Source organism: Macrobrachium nipponense, chromosome 24, assembly GCF_015104395.2.
Source record: "Macrobrachium nipponense isolate FS-2020 chromosome 24, ASM1510439v2, whole genome shotgun sequence".
NCBI lineage: Eukaryota > Metazoa > Arthropoda > Malacostraca > Decapoda > Palaemonidae > Macrobrachium > Macrobrachium nipponense.
In genome coordinates, this window is record NC_061091.1 from 74,475,285 (window position 1) to 74,482,879 (window position 7,595).

The 7,595-nt window shown below is 37.9% G+C and overlaps 1 pseudogene; it reads right to left on the reverse strand.

Moving 5' to 3' along the window:
• LOC135205795 (uncharacterized) overlaps window positions 1-7,279 on the reverse strand; it is a 95,554-nt pseudogene extending 88,275 nt beyond the window's left edge.
• Window positions 7,280-7,595: the final 316 nt, after the last annotated feature.

Consider the following 7,595-nt stretch of genomic DNA (forward strand, 5'->3'; position numbering starts at 1 on the left):
ATAACGATTCTCGGTTGGTTTGGCGAGGCTTGGTGTCCCTCCCACAAAAGGCATCTATTCCGTTTTCTACACGCTTACAGAACATCTTTAACACATCAGTCAAAGTACAGAACAGCTTAATCAAAACAGCAACTTGACGGAGTCATCAGCGATATATAATATACATACACACATATATATATATATATATATATATATATATATATATATATATATATATATATTCATTTCATTTAGTACCAGTCCTTGTCTGTCAACTTAATTTATTTGTGCACCAAAAGGCTAACTTGCATGCTATAAATAGTTCTACGTCAATATATTCTTCAATAACGATAATTAAATAAAACTACTCAATATTTCAATGCCATTTTCCCCTCGTGAATACATTAAAATGAGTTTTAGATAGATGCAACGCTGGGCCTAATACACGATTAAAAACACTTTCCAGTGTCCGTTCACTTCAAACATTTTGGTCTGTAATATATATATATCTATATATATATATATATATTATATATATATATATATATATAAATCTATCTACAAGGAACAAAAGTGAAATGCAAGAAGCAATGTAACTAATTGTATTTAAAACAGAAGCATTACCATAAGTAAAAAAATGCAAAAACTGACACACACACACACACATATATATATATATATATATATATATATAATATATATATATATATATATATATATATATATATATGTGTGTGTGTGTGTGTGTGTAATTATGTGCTACAAGTGTTTAAATACCAGTTCTCCACAGCTATTCAACACTTTCATAATTTATTTATATTTCAAATAGAAAAAATTGCAGTGGTAAAACAAATGTCCTTCATCCCTACAAATTTTAAAATTCATAACGTTTCATAGCTCACTAAATCTGCCCCCTTTCAACTGTATAGCGATGAATTAGTTGTTTTTTTATGTCTTACTTACAGGAGTCGTTTCCTTCTTAGATCAATTTTGGCTTCAAGGTCACTGTTGAACAAAATGAAAGGAACAGAAACCCAAACTAGGTCTGGGGGAGAGAACCACGCTATGCAGTCACTGGGATCATTAGCAAGTCGGTCAAGTTAATTATTTCCCTTTTAATTGATATATCATAATAAAGTACTGTGCGTCATAAATTTCTGAATTAGAATAAAACTCAAGAGCACTACTACAAACAAATTTCTTACATTTACGGACAATTCTGATAAAGACGGAGAACGCTCATCTGTATGGGATGAAGCAGTTACAAGACCTAAAAAAAAAAGCTCATTGCATCTGAGCATTTGGATATAAGAACCTCAGAAAACTGTCAAGGAATCCTTTAGTTTAATTCAACCTGGATGTCTTATGCAATATATTCTAGTGCTTCTAGTCCTGACTTACACCAAGGTATCACTAACGAACCTGGAACTGAGCATCTAAAAGTTTGAGCAGTTAGTTCTCATTACCAAAATACTCCCTAGAGCAGATATTGCACATTTGTCTCTACAGTACTATCATACTTAACTATCTCCATGTTAAACATTAATTAACCACATAGGCTTTTCAATTTAAAACAAATACTAATATTTACCACATGCCCATTCAACTTAGGGGATTTTTTAAAAAGAACAATAGTAAAACATAGTACAGTAATTGCATGCCAACATAAAGATAGGAAAACTTTAAATTCATGCTAGAAATTAAATTACAATTAAGCTGTAAACATGTGCTAATGCTTGCAGCAGTCACTGTTCGTCACCTATAAATAAATTGAAAAAGATTCCTTCAAAACTAAACATATTTTGCAACTCCAAATTCTTTTTAGTGCAGTATATAATTAATCAATCAATGTTTTGTGTCTATTCATATAATTAAACTGAAAATAAACACGGTGTATTCTCACAGGCTCTTTTTTTAATACTTACAAACTCAAATTGTTAAGATTAAAATGTTACTGAAAGTATTTCCAGTCATCTAATAGCATCATATTGCACTTTATTCTTAAAAATATCTTTTAAAGTTAACATTTACCTTTGAAATAATCTTAGATACCTGAATGTTTACTTAATTCGTTATTTCGAAGGCACTCTTCAGGGTACGAACTGGAAAACACTTAAGCATACCACTGTTTTCCAGTTTATGCTGAAGGTAGAATCTAGTCCTACACCGACACCAGCTGCAGTTAGTTGATCTTGGGTAATATCAGGTGACGATATGGCCAAATGACCGAGTCCCTGCAGGAGTGCAGAAACAGCTCGCGAAGTATCTGTGGAAACCTGCTGCTTTTTATTTTCCAATACCTCATTTAGATCGTAGCCTGCCAAACAGTTATCATTTACCAAGTGTCGAGGGTCAAGAGGCAACGAAGGCCATTTTCCAATCTGTCTGGTTTTGAAAGAACTGCTGGTAGCTGGTCCCGCATCACTTTCAGTCTGGGTCTTGGCTGAGAGCATTTTCATTTTGAGATATCTCCTTGTCGAAGACAAACCACCAATTTCTTCGTGATTATGCACGAAGTGGCACCGGATGCCATACAGACAGAAACCCGAGTTATGGAAAGACCGGCACAGCTCGCTTTTGTATTTGGGGTGATGGGAGACAGCTCGCAGTTCTGCAAATCCATGGGCAAAGGTACAGTCCCTCCCGAATCTGAAAAGCATGATGTAGTGTGTATGAATTATACGAGGGGTGACATCCAGGAGGAAGTAAACATTGACATAATAGGGTTTAATACATATTAAGTGGCATTATTATCTAGACCACTCCTCAGAAAAGTTAAAGGAAACTTCTAACTTGCTGCCAGCAAGTACCTGATGCCTGCCTGATGGAAAGAGGCAGGTCCCACAGACGTTTCAATACTAAACCTAGAAGACGAGGCGGGACACTCACCGGCACACTTTGTTCTCCTCAAAAGCTTTGCAAAGCTCTGTCTTGTATCGCAGCTGGACAACTGGACGGTAGCGGCACTGCGAAGTTTCTTCTTCCCTTTTGCTGAGGGTGCCACTCCCCTCCCTCACGAACGACGACGGGGGGCTGAGGAAGTGAATCCTGCGACATTTCTGAGGCGTCCTTTGTCTAGTACTACTTCTCTGCGAGCCATTGCTTGGGGAAGGTCTGCCACGCGTTGGCTCTTTCGGGGTCGAGCGCTGACATTCTTCCCTGTAACGCACAAGAAGATATTATTTGTTTCTTATAATGGAATCCGATTGGTTTAGACTGAGAATTTTTCCTTATTTCTGTAAGGCATACTCCATATTAATTTTCAAATCGACACTGCCATGACACTCGGAAAAAAAGGATTCTTTCATTTATTCTTGAAAGGCTTAATAGTATTTAAAACATCTGAGATTACTTAAGCCGTCTCCTCCTCCTCCTCCTACCAACATGAATTCAGGTCTATTTTCATTTAATTTCAACTGCGTAAATGTTATGTCAGTAATTTCTGGACGCATGGGAGAGGAATGTGGAATTAGGGAATTAGTTCACACTGCCATATTTTATAGGCACTGCTGTTTCTGAGGTCAATTTAAACAGCATGTTTGTATGTTTTTCCACATCGCAGAAAGTAATAATAATCCAGTGGATGATTCGTCTTTTTTTTGTGTGTGTAACGGAGAACCTGCACACTTTACGTAGGCCTAAGGTTGATTTTCTCACCCATAAGATTCATATATATATATATATATAAATGAACTTAACGAGAATTATATGAGAATTCGGCATTTAGCTTCGACTCAGATACTACGAGACACAAGCCAGCTGAGCATTACTCATTTTAATATTCTCCATCCACAGATGGCGCTGTTCTTTCACTAAATCGCTAGTTAATTAATCCTTGTTGGCGAAAGGTCCTCGACAACCTGACTCCTGAGTGACTTCGATGCGATCTAGTAATACCAAATTTTTGTTGTTTTCGAAAACGACATCACAAGCGTCCTCAGTTTTCGGTTAAAAGTGGCACGAGTTTTAATAAAAACGAACTGGCCAAGAAGAAGAATTCTACTTTGGGCAGCTTTCGTGATGTACGTAAGTATATAGTGATCTTGAACCTTATATACAATGACGTCTGGGCAGGGTCAACTTTCAAGACAATGGATAGTTTTATGCCACAGGATATTGGTACGGCAGTGAATTGCGCATGCGTCAATTTCAGACTTCCTGCCGTACAAATAAGTGCTGGGGTGGGGGGGGGGGGGGTTGCTTAAGTCAGATTCTTTCAGTGGTGCCGTATTGCGCTATTGACTTGCTGTAAGAACTGCAGTTTGCTAATCATGCAGCAGTTGCCGTACACTGTTGCTAAGAGCTATAGGTACGGCACTATAAGATGAGCGACAGTAGTAATAATAGTCGAACTGAATTGTTTCGCTGATCATGTTCAATTCAAAATGTTAAAGTGGAGCACCATACTGTCATCACCAAAGCACCAAAACATTTTGACAGTAAATGGAAATATAAAAAATCACAATAATACTTAAACATACTTAGACTTTGACTATATACATGAAAAATAAAACTAAACTAATCTATCTGTGTACTTCATATCTTCTGTGAATCTCCTCTGAACTGTGTAATACATCAGTTTTCGCCGAAAAAAAAATGTTTTCAGGTTTCAACGAGCTGAAAAAAAGCAATAGACGTTTACGGAGGGTCAAACTTCCAGAAATTCTAAATCCGTAGGTCACAAACGATCGAATCGGCCATGAAAAGAGCTCCGAAGAGAAGAATCAAAGAAGACTTGAAGTACACATGTATTCATGGTAGTAAGGGAAACTACCAAAGTCGATCCTCTGGTAAACGGCCTAATCAATCGTTAGTAATCATCCAAATCCATATTGGACACTCTTGTCTGCTGCGGGCTACCTTAACTAGGCTAAGCTTCAAATATTCTTTGAATCTCCTCTTCGTAGCTCTTTTCAGGGCCAATTCGATCTTTCGTGACCTACGGATATACAATTTCTGGAAGTTAGACTTCGTAGACGTCTATTGCCTTTTTCAGCTCGTTGAAACCTGAAAACATCTATTTTTTCAGCGAAAACTGATGTATTATTATACGGTTGACGTTGCTGGGTCGTCATTTCTTGCTGTCACTGATATGCCTAAGGCGGTAAACAAAGGTTCGCGCATGCGCAATTCACTGCCGTACCAATATCTATCGGAATCAGGGATACGGTTGCCGTACCAATATCCAGTTCGTAGTTTTATACAGCTACGTCGGGAACAGGTGAATCAGAAAGTGATTGCTAGGCACTTTTGGAGATCCTGGCCACAGAAAATAGTAGCATGTTAATAATAATAATAATAATAATAATAATAATAATAATAATAATAATAATAATGGACTGGCACAACAAACCAATGCACGGACAATACATGAGACAGACTAAAGAACTAGCCAGCGATGATACATGGCAATGGCTACAGGGGGGAGAGCTAAAGAAGGAAACTGAAGGAATGATAACAGCGGCACAAGATCAGGCCCTAAGAACCAGATATGTTCAAAGAGCGATAGACGGAAATAACATCTCTCCCAATGTAGGAAGTGCAATACGAAAAATGAAACCATAAACCACATAGCAAGCGAATGCCCGGCACTTGCACAGAACCAGTACAAAAAGAGGCATGATTCAGTGGCAAAAGCCCTCCACTGGAGCCTGTGCAAGAAACATCAGCTAATAAGTGGTACGAGCACCAACCTGAGGGAGTGATAGAAAACGATCAGGCAAAGATCCTCTGGGACTATGGTATCAGAACAGATAGGGTGATACGTGCAAATAGACCAGACGTGACGTTGATTGACAAAGTCAAGAAGAAAGTATCACTCATTGATGTCGCAATACCATGGGACACCAGAGTTGAAGAGAAAGAGAGGGAAAAAATGGATAAGTATCAAGACCTGAAAATAGAAATAAGAAGGATATGGGATATGCCAGTGGAAATTGTACCCATAATCATAGGAGCACTAGGCACGATCCCAAGATCCCTGAAAAGGAATTTAGAAAAACTAGAGGCTGAAGTAGCTCCAGGACTCATGCAGTGTGATCCTAGAAACGGCGCACATAGTAAGAAAAGTGATGGACTCCTAAGGAGGCAGGATGCAACCCAGAACCCCACACTATAAATACCACCCAGTCGAATTGGAGGACTTGTGATAGAGCAAAAAAAAAAAAAAAAAAATAATAATAATAATAATAATAATCATAATAAAAGACTGGGGCACCTGTCAAAACACGGCGCCCATTTGTGCACGTAAACTGAGATAGTTACCGAGGGTAGTCTTCAGTTTTACCAAAATTTCAATATGTAATATCACATTGAAGATGAATGACGGTATAACACTCGGTGAAAATCAAAGCGGAAAATTATAACCGTCACCGCTGGCTCTCTCCCGTGTGGTTTGGGCAGGGGTTGGGTGTGGGTGACACCGATTTCATATTCTACACAAATTTCAAAAGAAGAAATTTCGAGGATGGGGGAAGGGGGTTGGTGGGTGGGGGTTAGTTCGAATACATTAAGGATTGCCAAAATGACTTGGCTAAATGATGAGGTGCCTCTATGTATTCAAAAAGTTATTTCTTGTTTATGGAAAATTATTCATACTGTATTTGCTGCTGCAAACGTTACATAATTATAATTTTTATATTTTTATTTTAATAATGGAAACGTTTATGAATTGACACAGATTTCCGAAATGAAAAAATTAGGACACTGAACTCTTTGAGTCCAACCGACAATTCAAATTTGAAATGGCACTCCTGGCTGTAGTCCTCTTCTGGCCAGTTTATTTATTTATTTTACAATTTAACGTCTTTGTTTGCAAACTACATGAATGAAATCGTTATTGCAGTGAGTAATAAGAGACCGATTCATTTAAAAAAAAGAGAAAAACCCACACCTGGGCGTCTGATTGATAATGGACGCCGATGTCTGCGGCAGTTGGTTTACTATACTAGGCTATAGCCTACGGAGCTACTCCACAATCCCGTTCTTTATTCCTCTAGATATGAAATAATCCAAGTCGCTGGAATCTTCGCTACTTGTTGGATAACTGGAACTAAATCATTGTTGAGGGAAATGTGCTGGAAACTTACCATTTATTCATGATGCGACACACTTCCATCCTGTCCAAGTGACTCTTGACAACTGGTGGATGATGATGGATGATGCCATGGCGTCTGTCTATGATTTTCTTTTGTGACAGTAGAGGTTTCCCGCCAGAATTCGTGTCTCGATTAATTAATTGTTCAAAAACTGATTTCTTTTTATAACTTGAACACAAAACCATATGAGTTTCTCGGTTCTTAATTTTGGGGGGTGATAATAAATAGTTTAGCGTCCAAACGTGCAATGGCCGTGTTTCATTTCACGCTTGAATTTTCTTCCTGGATATTATCTCAGGCTGCAAAATTCATCCTTACATTATATGCGTTGCTTTCGTTTTAATTTCGTTAATTATTCCTGCAGGTGGATATTTTGTACGTTTGGGGTTTCATGACTTCGCATTCAATGCAGCAGTAATATTTACAGACGCAATTACGACGGCAGAATAAGTTAAAAAATCTGGCGCTAGGCCTATTTTTTTATTTTTTAACTCTCACTCTCTCCAAATAGAGAGA